At 23.2% G+C, this 18,015-nt stretch overlaps 1 long non-coding RNA gene across 1 annotated transcript; it reads right to left on the bottom strand.

Moving 5' to 3' along the window:
• Positions 1-4,695: 4,695 nt before the first annotated feature.
• LOC140920991 (uncharacterized) lies at positions 4,696-9,281 on the bottom strand. The gene is made up of 2 exons (XR_012163808.1): positions 9,181-9,281; positions 4,696-4,910 (listed from the first exon to the last, which is right to left on the bottom strand). It is a non-coding gene; the product is annotated as an uncharacterized lncRNA (long non-coding RNA).
• Positions 9,282-18,015: the final 8,734 nt, after the last annotated feature.

The following is an 18,015-nucleotide window of genomic DNA, read 5'->3' on the forward strand; positions in this document are numbered from 1 at the left end:
TATTTTTTTTAAAAAAAAAAATATATATATATATATATATATATATATATATATTCCATTGTAGAAACTTAGTTTGTTTTTATGAAAGATGGAAATATGACCATCCGAATAATATTGAAAAAAAATTCTCATCATAAATATTTATTCTATTATATGTTTAGTTTGTACATAAAATAAAATTTTAATTTACATACATAGGTATAAAAAAATTAATTTATCAATTATTCACAACAGATAAATTATTAATACTATTTGATTTTTATTATAATTATTTATAAATTCACTTGTATCATGATTTGTAGACTGAATAAAATATTTTACGTTAATAATGTACAAAAATTAAACTCGTGAAACAGTTACATATTTTTTTTTTAAATAATGTATAATATTTTTTTAAAATTCATTTTATCATTTTGCACAACATCAATATTTTTTGTCAAAAGAAAAATAACAATAAATATATGCATTGTTCATTTTATTAAAAATAATGCACTATTCATCCCATGAAAAAATACATGCATTGTCATTGTTAATTTTAGAGGTTCTTGGTAATTAAAAGTTCGGTTGAATGATTTTGATCGTTTTGATTCAATCTAAAAATTTGAATCCTTAATAAAAAAAAATATAATTTTAATAATTATAAATTATTTTAAAATATTTATTTTTATTGAATGAAATATAAAAATTTAAATTATTTTATTTAAATCCATCAAAATAAATAAATTATAAATAAAATTTAAATATATTTTAAGTTAATACTAATCTTCTAAGTATTTAAAAAGAGTAATCATTCAAATACTTTTTGAATTAAATTCATAACTTTCAAATATACTATCAAATAATCACATTTCAAAAGAAAAGAATTACACCTTATTAAATCACATTTCATAACTTTCAAATATACTATCAAATAATATACATAAAAAAAAATAATAATAATAACAACATTTTTAATCATTGTTTTCATGTCAAAACAAACTTCTTAATCATAAATAGTCATTAACAACATTTTTCCTTTACAGTCTCATTCATTCACTGACTAAAAGTTATTCTTGAGCCAAATAAAATATGATGCAATTAGTTTTTTCCTCTACAGTAAATCAAATCTCAGTGAATTTGAGTTTTTCTTTGATTCTATATAATTTTTTTTTAATAAATATATCACAATTATTATAAATAAAAATAATAATTGAGACTTAATCGTTTTGGATTTATGCAATTGTTGAAAATGATGATGCTTTTAATGAAGGTTTATTGGAAATAATGATAATATTTATGAGAGCTAGTGTTGTTGTGAAATGAAAAAATTGAGAAATCTCACATTGGAGGGATACCACACACTAGTAGGGTATATAAGGTGGAGGAGGGAGAACGCAAGCAATATTGACCATCACACACGCGCGCCGCCGCCGTCCGGCCCGGTTTGGTTGGGCTTTGGTTTTGGCTTTGTGGTGTATTATTATATTTTTCTTTAAAATTAATTAATCTGTTTTGCCCGATCAAAACCCTAATCTTTGGTCTCACGTTTCCTTGTTGTCCGGTCAAAAGTCAGAGTCAAATTCCTGAGTTTGGGGCGCACATTTTGGGGGCTTGGAGCGCACGTTTCTGAGGGTCACTACTTGGAGCGCACGTTCTGGTGATCCATGGATTTCTCAGATCCAGTTGTGGATTTCCTCTATAAATAGAGGGTTCTCTCCAGTTGGAAAATCACACCAAAAGCTCTCCGTATATGAGGCTTTTCTCTCTTATCCCCCTTCTTACTACTTCATCTCTTTCGAGTGGTCATTATGCCATATTACGAGTGTCAGTCGTAAGACTGCCATATTGAGGGTGTAATTCTAGAACGATTTTCTACAGTGCAGTAGAACTCCGATACAGAGTATCTGAGCTGTTTTATCTTGGGGACTTTGTAGTTGATAGTCTGTCTTGCACAATTTTGGGCAGTGCCTCAAAACTTCTTAAAGAGAGCGACCTAGTCCGCGACTCAACCTAGTAATATTTCCGGTGGCATAAATTGTTTTCAAAGGTTTTCGAATTTAAAAAACAACAAGAATGGCTCAGATTGCATAGGACAATTTACTGAACCGGAGTTTATGCAATGCATTTGTGTATCATAATAATTTATTTATTTCTGTTTTCTCATTCTTTTTTAATGTTTTTTCATTATATTTTTCTTTTTACTCTCGTAAATTTCCTTTTATCTTCAACGACAAATTTTTTCTTGTGAATATTTAACTATTTATTTCTTTAATCTGATTAAAAACAATAGTCTTGTGATGTTTTTTCACTTTTATATTATAATATGTGTAACAAAAAAATTAATTATATTATTAATCGACTATTTATTTATTTAATTTGATTAAAAATAAGATTCTTATGATATTTTTTCACTTTATATATTATAACATGTGTAGCAAAAAAATCAATTATATTATTAATTGATATATCAAAATTAATTTTACAAACATCTTTTCTTTTACAAAAAATAAACTTTTTTGACAAAATTTTATAAATAATAAACACTATGCGATTGTAATTTCTCAGTAAAAAATTTAAACATGTGATCATGTATTATCAATGTAAAAGAATAGTAAAACAAAATTTAAATGTAAAGTTTAGATGAGTTTTATTTTGACCGAATTTTTTTGAAAATCTAAATAGTGCGTTTTTTAATGCAAAAGTTCATTTGGTGAATATGATAAAAAAAAAAAACATGATAGGAAATAAGTATTTGATATTGTGTTTATACAATGTTTGTTGAGATCAACTTATCCAATAAATTAATCCTATTCACTTTTGTATTTTGTTTCTCTGATTAAAATTCTTATCTTAAATATGAATTAAATTATAAATAAGTATACTAGGATAAACCAATCATTTATTTATTTATTTATTTATTTATTATTTTTAGAAAATATAATTTAAAATATACAAAATTAAAATATAATCAAATATGATATTAGACTTTTAATTATAAAAAATATATATGATTTTATCACAAGGGTATAAATTGGTCAATAATATGTTTAATTTGATCACATTTAATCCATGCAGTTTCAATTAAAAATAAAGTTTATTAATTGCTTAAATTACTATTGAAGATTGATAAATTGGATCATTAGAGATATAAAAATTATATTAAATGAGAGGTAATTTAAAAATATTATCATTAAATATGAGATACTTAAAAATATTATCATTAAATATGAGATAAATTATTTATTTTTACTTTATTTTATTCGATTAAATAGAGACTAATTTTTTTTGCATTCCATTATGAAGGGAGTACTATGTATTATAAACATTGTAACACACTCTTATTATTATTTATTTCAATTTTAGACCACACTTTACTCTATCGATTAAAATTTATGAGTTTTTACGGAATTACATGGATTCTAATAAATTTAGTGGGGTATAATTAACTTTAATTAGTAGATGAGACTATGTTGAAAAGTATAGCGTAGAAAATATGTTAATTTATTATTCAAAAGAAAATTAAAATCGTTAGAAAAATATTGTGAATCCATCTTTATTTTAATTTTTTCATTAGAAACTATATTCCTTAATTTAATTCATTTAGGTGTGCAAAGTAGAATCGAGACAATGATATAATATAAAGTCATATACAGATATATTGGTGACAAGATAATCATTATCATGTTAAATATTTAATACACATGATATATACAAGATAACTTTATTTTATTATATCATATATTTAATATACACTTTATAATAGCATGATATAATATATATCATACTTAAATGATTAAATTATCATTGTAATCAAACACGCATTGTTTTATTCAAATTAATTTATAATACTTTATTTAAAATATTATAAATTAACAATAAAATTAATTAAGTTAATTAAGGTATAAATAATTATATATTTAAAAAAAATCTATTGACACTTCTAAAAAGACAATTTCAATTTTAAACAGCCAAATAATATATTTAATTTATTAGATAAACTAAATAAAGATATATACACATTGTATGTAAATAGAAAAACTACTCTGTAAGAGTTAAATTTGTTTTAAAAGAAACTAAATTTATTTATAAAAAAATAAAATTAATACTACTTTTTTTTAATTTTTAATAAAAATTTATTAGATTATATAAAATTATAAAATCATATATATTTTTAAAAATATTTTAAAACATTTATTATGAATATTTAGTTTTAAATTCATTATCAGTTATATTATTTTTTAATTTATATATGTATATATTCATATTTGATTTGATTTTAATTTTATATATTTTAAATTATATATTATAAAAGTACTTTAGTAAATTACTTTTTATTTTTACCTTATTTTATTAGTTTCCAACTCAGCTCAAATTAAAAAAAATATTTTTTAAAGAGATAATATATAATAGTGTATCAAATAAATATTTTTGGTTTAGTGTTATTTATAATTTGATACAGATGTTTTATTATTTTACTTATATCTTAAATATTTCAAGATATTACAGAAATGGAAAAAATTGAAGTTTTCCTTTTATTATGTCTTCCTTCATAGTATTATAAAAATAAAAATAAAGACATTGAATTATTTCATCCGAAAAAAGTGAATTATCATAAACAAATAAAAAAATTGAAATAAATAAGGAAAAGGCAACGTAGACGAGCATTTCCTTTACTCCTCCTTTTCCGGAAAAAATATGTTATAAGTTTCCTCACCATTTTGTCAAATAGTCAATTAAAACGCATGAATATCTGAAATGTTACAATATTATAGGGTGAAATTTGAAAAATACAATAAACAAACATTTTAGATCTCTTGTGTTCTTTGTTGCACATCCCGATCGAGCATTTGCCGCTGTATCAAGGTGAGTGTCGTGTACGAAAATGTTTTTGTTTTGGATCAGAGGCCACCATTTCTAGACTGCACCACAATCTGTTTAATTGCTAAAACAATTATAAAAAATATCATAAAAAAGTATAAAGTAAGCAACAAAAGTAAACAATTTAAGTGACCAATTAAACTCATTTGTTTAAGTTGTTCATTATAGAGATTCAAATAAATAATATAAATTATTGATTGACAAATTCAAAAGAGATGATATGGATACACTATAATAAATCACGAGTATATTAAAATAACAACTTTACGTTAAATTTTTTTGACTTTAAATGATTCAAATTTTATATTATACTTATTTTAGTTCATAATAACTGTTATATTTATAAAAAAGAATTAATTCAAAAAATTATATTTTTCATTTTTAATATAATTATAATTATTGTTTTTTAAATTGTACTATTTAATTAATATTATATATATTATTCTCAAATTACTATTCTGTATTTTCTATTTATAATGAATAAAATATATGATGATAAATTTAGTAAAATTGTTATTATTTTTATGTCATTATCATCATATCTTAATATCTATAGAATAATTAAATACATTAATTATTTTTGGATGGAATGAATATGACATATAACATAATAAATTTTTATAAAATGTATAAAATTAACTTACATTGAGAAACATTTGTTTGAATTATAATTGTATACGGAAAATAGAAATTTAAAAAGAATAAAGTGAATGAATGGAGGGAGTATTTATATTGTATTTTTATGGGCGAACATAGAGTTATTGTTGTTGATTGAATTTGTTTGTTCAAGGAAGTAGGAGTTGAATATGAGGATGTCGCCTCTCTCCTTCCTTTGGGTAGTGTGTGGATAAGTTTCCACCAATCAGCACCATATCTTCGCTTATACCTAATCACATGGCCAATCATTTATTCCGAACTCTTAATTCATATTTTATGCTTATCTTTTTATTTTTATATATTATATGTTCCTTTACTATTATGAGCGGGTCCAAATGCCAAAGAGAATAATTTATTTCTAAGTAATTACAGTTTCGTTTATAATTTTACAAAAAATATTAGTTGGTTGATTTTAATAATAAAATGAATTTTATTTATAATATATTCTTATTAATTGTATTTAGAGGAGAAATTTGACGTGTTGAAAAATAATAAATAAAATATATTAGTAGAAAAAAGTAGTTAATATTATATTAATATTATAAAATAATAAAATTTTTGAAAGTAAAAAGTAAATAATACATTTAAAATGAGAAAATGAATAATTACAATGTGCATTAAGAAAATTATCTTTGTCGACCCATAATAATTTATCTATTTATTAAAAAACTTAGAATAATTGACATTTTCAAGTGATTATATTAATTATATATATATTTCAATTGTAGTCTATTATTATTATTATTATTATTATTATTATTATTATTATTATTATTATTATTATTATTATAAACAAATTAAATTAATTGAGAGAACAATTAATACTTCAATCTATAATACAACGAAAAATAATAAGATATCACCAAAAATATTACAAACTTTGCAAACAACTCATTTGATTATACACAAATAAAGTTTATACCCACAAATTAAATATCTAATAATTTAGAGATCATGATGTACATCTTAATTCATAAATAATTAATTTATTTATATCAGTTGATTGAATGTAATAAAAGACATTGAAAGACCAACTCAAGTTATATTGCAACATAAATCATTCCCATAATGCTTCACCAACAAAATGTTATAAAACATATTAACATACATGTTATCGCTTTTTAAGTATATAATATATGGATAAAAAAATTTATGTTAGTTGACCCAAAAAAATATTTGACACTTAAAGTCTTCTATATGGGTGTTGTCAAGATGTTTTAGATCAGTAGGAGTGTCTCTTTCTTTATATTCTATACTTTTGTTTGTTGGAATCAATATAGATTTTATTGTTATGATTTTCTACATAAATAAAATTTATGAGTTATAATATAAATATATAAATCACATTACATAAAATGTTCACATCATTTATTCATATCAATCTATGTCATCAAATGCATTAATGTGGTGTGGAGTGTAGTTGTCGTGGTTTAGTCGCTTTATATGTTGGTGACAACAACCGAATTGGTCACATAATTGCTATGTGAGATTAACTAAATTGGAAAGATAAATTCTAAAGATAAATAATATTTAGACGTGCAATTAAGAAATTTTGATATATTTAATAAGATATATTGACTAAGTGGAAGACTGTTGATTTTTTAAAATCATTCTATAAGAATTTTAATTGATTATTGATCAAATCAAATAACAAGAATAATTAGATTTCTTATAGAATAATTAATTAAACAATTGGTTCATCGGCATAGGCTCAATTATGAGTGGATGTCACTAATTATCTATTTTCGAAATAATGAGAATCTTAATTGATCATCACTATATATTTAGGCCATGATCCTCGATATATAAGACACATATATATTGCATCTTCTCTCCGATGATTGTCTTAGACTTAACGAGTTTAGATTGAGAAATAATAACAATATGTCAAATGATGCTCACTATCCGTCTCATTGTTGTATTTCAATATCGTCGTCGAATAACTATCAACCAATTGACTTAGATATTTCCATTTATTTTTTTAATGATATTTTTAAGTTTTTTATAAATCAATATAAGGTAAATCTTAAAATTGTCAATATTTTATATTATATTTTTTTATATCCATAACATTCTTATTTGACTATTTAGTGTTTGCAATATATATAGTATATAATAAAACTTGTATTAATTAATATATTAATACCAACATATTTATCTCTCCACGTCTCTTTATCCTTTCTTGCTTTAACACATGCTAGAATGTGTTATCAAATAGTACAAAAGACATGAAAGAAAATATATATATATATGACATACCCTAAACAAACTAAGCATATAGTGGAAAACTTTACTAATCTCTATTAGGAAACTTCATCGCAAGTGCACATCTCTTTTACTAGCCACAAACTCCAAAATGAACTATCACGATAGCGACACAACATGTACAAATAGCTTTGTTGTGTACTTAATAAGAGTATTTATTTATAATGTGAGTGATTAAGACTTTAATTTACCCACCCATGTAACTCATGGCCAATTGCTTTAAAGTGACTCATTGAAAATTTTAGTTTGGATTGACTTTGTCCTTGCTCTAGGGAAGGGTGGTTTTGAACCTATGCTCTTTCAATGAAGCAATATGTTTTTGAAATTCACATATAGCACATCAATGCATGCGAAACTCTGAAAAATAGTAGTCGACTTTAAGAACCGTTGATTATAAACTTTGGCTTCATTTAGTTTTGATGACGAACCTCTTCCTTAGGTTTGCTAGTTGCGCCAACATTAATTATTACCAAAGTGTTTAGCATCACGAATATTAACCACACAACAAAATTACTATATAATAGTTTTCCGCAAATTAACGTTGTTAACTATTTTTTGTTTCTTTGAAATTTGTTTGTGTTGAAATTTATTTGTTTGAAGGATTTAATGATCATTAGATTAATTGTAGTTTTAGTTTTTATATTTTTATCAATTTATAAAATTAATTATTCTATTTTAAAAATTTATAGATTTGATTATCATTCTGATTTTTTAACTAAAAAATAGCATGATGTATTTTAAATAATATTATATATGATATGATGATTCAAAATGATTAATATCCATGAAACTGCAATAAACCGTCTAAAAACATAACTTTTAACTTTAATTTTTTTTGTCATTTAATTAATGACATATGAACAATCAATGTATTTAAATGATCTTATATTATGAAATTGTATGTCACATTCTTTAATATATGTCAAATATGAGAGATAACGACCGAAACTGCCAACTTTTAAAATAGAAAAATCAGTTCTAGAAATTAGTAAAAATAAAAATATCAAAACTACTATTAAACTTATTTTATAATGACATTTAATCCAAACCATTAATTAAATAGCTATTTAACGACGTCAATTATAATTATTTCGTCAGATGCTAAAAATCAAGAGTTGGTATTCACGTCAATGTCAAAAGACAATATAAAAATAGTTTGTAAATCATCATTTTTATCTTCTTTGAAAAGCATATATTGAAGATATTTTATATCGCATCACTCAAATTATCAGTGTAATCCACAAATGGCGCCGGTCAATATATTATATGAGATATAAAAGAAACATTAAAATGAAGTCTTTTATGTAAAATATGGTAATATAAAAATAAGAGTTTATAAATAAATAAATAAAAATACTAAAATTTGTACCCAAAAAATCAAACTAAAAATATTTCACTGACCTGATAAATCCTAAGATCTCCCTCTCCCACATATTTCCAGCAATTGTGCCCTAAATACACCAATCCAAAGACAAACATTATGAGTTGTATCTTATAGCCACAAGTATTATGTATTTATAGAAAATATAAATAGAAGGGGCTCCAAAACTAATACCAATCACTGTCAAATTTGGTCTGACTTTTTCAAATATAAATATTTTCAAATATCAATAAATCTACTTTCATACTTACATAGAAAAATTTACTCTCAGTCAAAATTTTAATTTTGTAAACTTTAATACAATCAAATAAAAAAACCATAAATTACAACTTGGAAAGAGAGTTATAGGATATTTTCACTGTGAATTAAAACCATAAACTTTAATACTTTCATAATTACATAGAAAGTTCCAGTTTTTTTCTCTTGTTTATATATGAGCCCAAGTGAGGTTTTTGTTGGTCAACAACCAACGTGGGTTTGAATGGCCCATTAGTTTTTCCTTCCTATTTTTAGGAAGATGGGCTTCATGGATTAAACCCATAGTTTCTAACTTCTACCCTGAAGATTTTCCCCTATACCCTCAAAAAATATCTCTCATAACATTTGAGTCTTCTGTTTTCTATAACAACATACATATTTTGTATCTTCAATTAACTTGAATAAATGTTGTATCTCTGTCTTACGAGACATCTCACGTGCAATCGAATCATACTCATCTGTTTATATATTTGTGAGATTTGATTAACATTGTTCTTATCTCGGTTTTGCAATGAGAGTAATATGTGTTTCGGTGCAACATTATATTTTGTTAAATCATTAACATGTTTTTTTTCTTCCTCGTCTAAGCATCCAACAAATGCATGTCTCTTCAAAGTATCAGGTAATTAATGGTTGTGAACTCCATAAGTTACTTTAATTATCCATCATGAACCATCTTTTAATGATTTTGATATAAGCTTGAAAAGGCAACCACTTTTTTGTTGAACTATCAATACACTTGTATTTTCCTCCTTTGTCACAACATAATATTAATTTATTTCTCCTATATATCTCTCTTGTCTCTTTATCTGAACTTCTGATATTAACGGTCACTTTATTTTTATACCGATTTCTTTAGCGCAATTCACAATAGCATCCCTTGTGTCAAATATATGAAATAAAATATAAAATAAATTATAATAATTGATCACAATAATATATTTTTACAATATTAATATTAATTATAATTATTCATATCTGATCCGTGTCAAAAATATTGGTAATATCGACGTATGATTTATCAAATAATAGCAGCGGTTTATCTATATCTTTAAAAATTTATAAAAAAAAATTAACCTTCTTTACGGGAATTTTTTTTAAAACTTTTTCGATAGAAACCTTTTGTACTGAAAATTTTAAATAAAAAAAATCGGTAACAATATATATACTCGAAATATTCTAAATAGTTTTTCAGCAACTTCTAGAAAATTTTTATCTACCAAAAATCTTATTTTGTTTGGTCCAGAAATTTTGAAATGGTAAAAAAAAATTGAATTGATAAAATAATAAAAAAAAATTAAAATATATTTAACATTTTTAAAAATTTATAGAAGTATAAATACAAATATCAGAAATATAAGATCAATTGTTCTTTTTATTTTGGCAGCACACCAGATTGTATATACACCTTCAAAAATATTTCTAAAATTTAATTTTATCTCTTTTATTTTTCGTTCAAATATCCAAAACATAAAGTAAGTGTTTTAATTTCTAAAAAATGAAATACATTTTATAATTTTGAAAACATGAAATGTGGAAATTTCAAATTTTTGTTGTTATTTGAAATTGCTGAAACATTGACAATGTTCCAGATTTTCCATTAAATGACTCATTTTTTCATTAGTTTTTATTACAACTTTATATTTTAAAAAGAAGAATAGAAAGGTGTTTATAGTTCAGTTTGAATCACTTTTAAAATATAAAGACATCGGATCCAAAAAATAAATTTAACAAACAATTTAGTTTTATTATTCCTTAAAAAATATGATGCAATCAATATTCGTAGTTACTTGATTAAGAAATAATAAAACTAAATTGTATGTTAAATTTATTTTTTAACATACAATTAAAGTTCAATTGAATAATAAACCCAATAGTTGGCTAACAGCCACCAAATAAAGTATATGCAAAAGATTTAAAGTTGAATTTCTACTACTAATATTTTTTCTTCCTCTATAATATAACACCATAACAATAAAATAATATCAAATGAAAACAGATTGATACTTTAATTTTGTATTCTCTCGTGGATATATAAATGTTGGATGCGGGATAGAGGAAGTAAAATTCGCACCCGTATAAATATTTGGATGTAAGTGTAGATGTAAATTTTTCTCCATTAGTCAGGTGCGGAGTAAAGGAGGCAAAATCCGTCCCGTTACCACGTCTAATTGGTGTATTTAGATTACGATTTATGGAAATATTTGGAAGAGAGTGAACTTATCCCTTATCAAGTTTGGTGGAATTATGGTAACATTACTAAAATAATCACTTTAGGCTTAAAATAAATGAATTTTTTATTTAATAAAATAAAATATCTCATATTCTATCATATGGACAAATATTAAAATAGTCTACTTATTATCCAATTGAAAAAAATTTACAAGAAATAGATTATATAAAGTCAATCTCCCTACATATTTTTCTATAACTTCTAATGTTATATGTTACTAGTATTTCTTACATAAAACGCCTCATATTAATCAGATAATAAACAGTAACATACATATGAGTTTGAAAATTAGATGATGCATGGAATCATTTTCTAAAAAAAGACATATAATTGCATATTTTACAGATTGAATGGCGACACTCCACACTCCTAATTATTTTTAGTTTTTTACTCTAATTCAAAATTAGTTAACTATAGCAGAAAGTAAAAATAACTTCTAAATTTAACTAATTCATTCATACTAATTACGGTTCAAATGCAGCTTTTCCAGGGGAGAGGAGGGGTTTAATTTTGCAAAATGATGAGGTTGGAAAATAAAAATGAGTAGTTGTTTATCTGTACACATCTCAATTTGGTCATTTACAGATAAGACCACATAAAAGTCAAATTGTCGTTAAATAATTTAAGTAACTTCTTAATTGAAACAGCATTAATTAGTTATATTATAGCATTTAGCATGCTCTGCTAGCTCAGTCAAAACTCATATTTAACTAATGTGTTAAATTGTCCATCTGTCACAAAAATAACATAATATATAAACTCACCTAACCCAACACAATTAGATATATACTTATAACTAATTAAAACCAATATTCTTCACGAAGGAAATAATTTGAAATTGTTGTGATATAATTATGGAGGGTATTCTGCCTATGGTTTTCAGAATAATCAAGAAACACAAAAATCGTAGAAAGTATCATTGTCTTTCATCTGGTGCTGCAATACGTTACAAAACCGAATTATACAATGATGAAGAAGCAGCTTCTAGAAGAATTAATGATGATTATATAGACAAAATCGATTATCGACGATATAGTTTTGCTACAGAGTCCTCTGTTAATGGATTTCCTTTTCCTCAGCATTCTGTTGATGACTCTCCTAATTCAAAGAAACTCGTCAATTATAAAGTAGGTCCATGCATTACTGGTTTAGATTCGCGAGGTGCATCTTCTTCCTCTGTATATTAATTAATTCATGTCCAATTCGTATAATTTGTAATTGTAACAAACAGTTACATAATTATGTGGCTTTAATCCAAATCGTGTTTTGAAATTTATTAAATCTAGTTCCGTGCCATTATTGATGAATCATGGATTGTATTAAATTATGTGCAAACTATTTTTATTTTTATTTTACATAGATTATGTGCAAACTAGATTCATTAAATTTTCCTTTTTAAAAAAGAAAATTATTTCAACAATACCCGTCTACCCCTCTTTCATTCCTAGAAAGATTAATAGGCAATTAATTTTTAATTTTAGAAATTTAAAAAGAAAAAGGCAAGTCTCAACCAAATTATTCCAAGACTCTATTTTCTTGAAAATCAAGCGATTAAAACAAACAAAAAAGAACGTCTTAAAAGAAAAACGTATTTGTTTTCATCTCTTTACTACATATTTTATCACATTTGGTTTATACTAAACTCTATGTACAAAAATTGAAAAGTACAAACTAATAAATTCTTATTTAGATACTACTCATTCCATCCCATTTTATTAATCATTCTAGTTGAAAAATACATTTTTACTATATCAATGCAATATGAATACGGTACCACTTACTATTTATTAATCTTTCATCTTTCAATTCTTTAATATATCTTTCATGTACCAGTAATAAGGGTAATTTTGTAAACTAAGTCAAAATTTATTTTTCTGATTTTCTCATTCAAAATGTATTATATTTCTTAATTTATGTCTCAATTTGTTAAAGTGACATCTTTTGAGAATGAGGAAGTAAGAAGAAATAACTGGTTTTTACTATTTCATGTATACAGAATAACCACATGTTACAAACGAAGAAACCGACTGAAAATTTCTCAAATTTCCTCCTATCAAAATTATATATTAATGTTGTCTCAATTGCTTTTTTAAACAACTATATACAATCTAAGGAAAAAAACACATAGAAGAAGATGAAGTATGAAAAAGGAGAAGGAAGTAGGCGCAAGGGATAGAGAATATTTGTTTCTTTATTAATTTTATACTCACCTTTTGTCACACTCCTTATTATAAGCAAAACAAAAAAAAAACTTTTAAAAATTAGTCATTATTATAAATAAATTTTAATTATAACTATTTAATGCTATTATTCTAATATACCTTTCTTTAATTTTAAAAAGTTGACGCGGATAAAAAGACAAATATTTGAAATAATATGGTGTAGGTTGATCAATATTATTAAAAAAATAAATAAATATAAATTATTTTGTAAATGTTTAATAAATTATAAAATATTTTTTTTTTTAGAATGATGCATAATATATTTGCTCTATTTTTTTTTTAAGAAAAAAAATTGATGTGGATAATTCAATATTTGACAATTAAAGTAAAATGAGTTAATTTTTTTTCACTATTTATAAAAATAAAACAATAAAGTAAATTTACTAATGTTTTACGTAAAATGGAAAAACTAATTGCTTCTAATTGGAATTTTTAACCACCATAAAAACAATTTTGTTATTGTTTATAATATTGATGGAGTAGTTACAAATATCTTGTATTCTTCTCTACGACTGTTACCATCAAGAGTACACCTAACATATATATCATCGTCCACGATATTAGTAACATATATTAATAGAACGATAAATTTGAAAAATATTTTATAAGATTGGTGACTAAATTGAAATATTATTATTTTTAAAGACCTATTTTTTAGTCTTTAAAAAAAATAAACTAAATCAAATTAGTCTATGAATTTTTTTGAAAGACTCGATTAAATTCTTAAAAAAATTAAAAATACATTTTAGTATTTAAAAACAATAAATTGAGACGATAATTCTTCTCTCAATTTAGAGAAAAATAAACTCTAGTGTTATTTAATTTAGATAAGTCACAAGTCTAAGATATAAATTCTTTTGATTCCATATGAATATGCAATTATGAATGTGTGACTTCTGGTGTATTTGTCGTTTGTTTTAGAAACTGCATTTTCTTCTTCACTTTCGCGTTTTTGAAGGTACGTTATTGTTTTTCTTGCTCGCGTTTTTTAAGGTGCGATTTCATGTACTATTCATGAAAGATACTGTTGTGGTTTAATTTAGATATTACTGATGTTGTTTTTTAAATTAAATTATAATTTAGTGAATTTTTTGTTGCAAAGATTAAATTGTTCATTTAATTATTATCAAAGACTTAATTGTCTATTTTTAATTATTGTCAAATACTTAATTGTCTTTTTTTAATAGAAATTACACGTAAGAGAATCAAATCACATGAGTTATCACATGACTAATTTGATTCGATATATTTTTCTTAAGGACTAAAAATTATTTTTATTTTTTTCAAATACTACACTATATCGTTAAAAATTTCTTAAATACTAAAATTGGCCTTTACTCTTATTTGTATTGACGAAATTGAAAATGTTCTAACTACAAAGTTATGTATTATTTTAGTTGTCAACAATATACTTAACAGGCACATATCACAATTCATGTTGTCTAGTAACATGTGTAAATAAAATAATGAATTTGAGAAACATTTTATAAAAATGAAAACTAAGTTAAAATATTTATATTCAGTGACCAAATCAAGAGCGCGACATAGATGTTTACTCTCAAATATTTTTTATCAAGTGACAAGTTTTTGCACCTAATTGATTTATTTTAACAGTTGGAAAAGAAAATAAAGTCGCCAAATTTCAGGTAACAAAAGCAGGGAAAAAACGGTTCTCTAATATTTCTTAAAATACATGTAGAGCTGTAAAAATAAATTAAATCAAATGGAGATCGAAAAAATATAATAAAACATAAGATTTAAGCTTTAAAGTTTCAAACGCATGTTTTAATAGGACTTTTTAACTTTAATTTCAAAAAGTATTTTTAACTTTAATTTCGAAAAGTATGTACCTGTAACGAGTTAATCCAGTTGAGCTTAAGATTATCCACATAACATGATAAAAATAAAGTACGTAAAATATTGATAACTTTATATTATATTTAAAAAAAATGTTAGAATACATAAAATATTCATTTTTTAAATTACAAGACTTAATATTACAATATATAAATAAAAAATTTAAAAATAATTTAATATCAAATTAACTTAAAAATTTGTTTAAGAATGGTTCTAACCTGGCTAGATAGCCATTTTAACAGTTCCAAATTATAGGACTGAGGTTTTTGTTTGGATTCAAATAGGGGTGGAGCTTGAAATTCAAATTCAACTATATCAAATTTAAAAGTCACAATTTATTAAATAAAACTTAAATTTGCTGTCGAAATTTTGATAGCATATAATAACTAGTACATTTTTTACGAGTAAAAGAAATGTCTAACTATATCTTGTGTAAAAACAAACTCATGAGTGTGGCTACTTTTCAAGTGTCAAGTGACTAATACCAAAAAATAGTCGAGACAAAATTAAAGAACTCCTTTTTTTTTTTTTTTACACACAACAAAATATAAAAACTTAAAAAACCAACTATACGGAATAAAAAAATAATACCAACAAAATTAACGACTCTAGTCTCTACCTGATACTAACAACTTGCGTAGTTAATTACCAAAAGACAATAACAAAAACAATAGTTTATCGGTGATTCTGTCATTGAGTTAGTATAAACTAAGGAAAATAATTTATTAATGGTGATTAGATCATGTGGATAACCTTTTTTTTTTTTTTTTTTTTTTGTTTTAAATTATTGGGAAAACTTTTTTTTTTTTTTTTTTTTTTTTTTGAGAAAAATCATGGGAGGAGCCGCTATATCTTTGTCCCATCCGTTGCTCATATAAATTTTAAACTTTAATTTAATTAATATAAGTCACGATTTAGAAAATGTCAAGAAAACATCAAGATAATTAATCCTACCAATCAATGTTTGAGAAAAAAAAAAAAACTACCAATCAAGGTCCTACTAAAAGTAAAATTCAATATATTAATATATGACATAAATTTTTAGATATTAAATCTATTGATCATTTAATTGAGAGTTTTATTATTAAACACTACACAATAAAAATTATACATTTAAAAATATCAATTTCTTAAATATAAATTAGTTACTTAGCTTAAAAAAAAAATTTCAACAGTTGGATAAAAAATATACATTGATTTATCGAAAGAATCAAACTCAACATGATCTCTTATTGATCAATATTGTTCATGTTGGATCAAATGTTTACAATTAATAGATTAAATGTAAAAAGTCAATAATTTCACTTGTCAAATCACGTTATGCACCTCTTATTTTTTACTAATTAAATATTTGTGTATTTGTACGAGCCATATCACTTATTATAATTAAAATATTTAAAATTTATTATAAAATATAATCAGTTTTCTAGTGAAATAGTTGAAATATAGTATTTTCTTCTATATTTTCCATTAAAATATTTATATATCTCATTTATATGTACAAATATTATATAAGTAAACATAGGTGGATAAATATTGGTGTATAAAAAACCAACTTTATTTTGTATAGAATTTTTTCTAAACTTACAAGCAATTGACCGATAAATAATATTTGTTTTCTCATCTCATCTCTTGTATAGTTTATATAAAATAAATTATAATTAATGTATTATAATTTAATTCAAAATTTTATATATTAGACATTCAAGATACATATTGCTACTAAATTTTTCTTTTTATATTTTTTTTAATTAATTGATTTATAAAAGACAATGTTTTAACTAATATGCTGGTAGAAAATATTTTCCTCACATAGTTTATATAATAAATTATAGTTTTTTTTAAAATTTTTTTTATCTAACAAATATTTAAGTGACAAAATAATAATGAACTATATTTTTCTCTTTTTTAAATAATAGATTCGTGAAATATCATATTTAAACTAATTAATCAATGACAATTATTTAATGTATAATTTATATACAATATATTATAATATTATATTATAGTGTTATATTATAATTTTATTTAAATTTTTATGTAAAATATATTTAAAAAATACACTATTACTAAAATATATATTTCTCTTGTAACTTATTGATATGTGAGATACACTCTTTAACTATTTGTCCAATAATAAATGTTGTTTTATATATAATTTACATAATAAATTATAATTAAAGTAACATAACATTGTTCAATTTTTTAATGTCATGAATATCTCATCCGATCTCAAATACAATAAAAAAAAGTACATATATTTAGTGTTACAAATATAAACAAAT

This window comes from Cicer arietinum, chromosome 6 (genome assembly GCF_000331145.2).
Source record: "Cicer arietinum cultivar CDC Frontier isolate Library 1 chromosome 6, Cicar.CDCFrontier_v2.0, whole genome shotgun sequence".
Lineage (NCBI taxonomy): Eukaryota > Viridiplantae > Streptophyta > Magnoliopsida > Fabales > Fabaceae > Cicer > Cicer arietinum.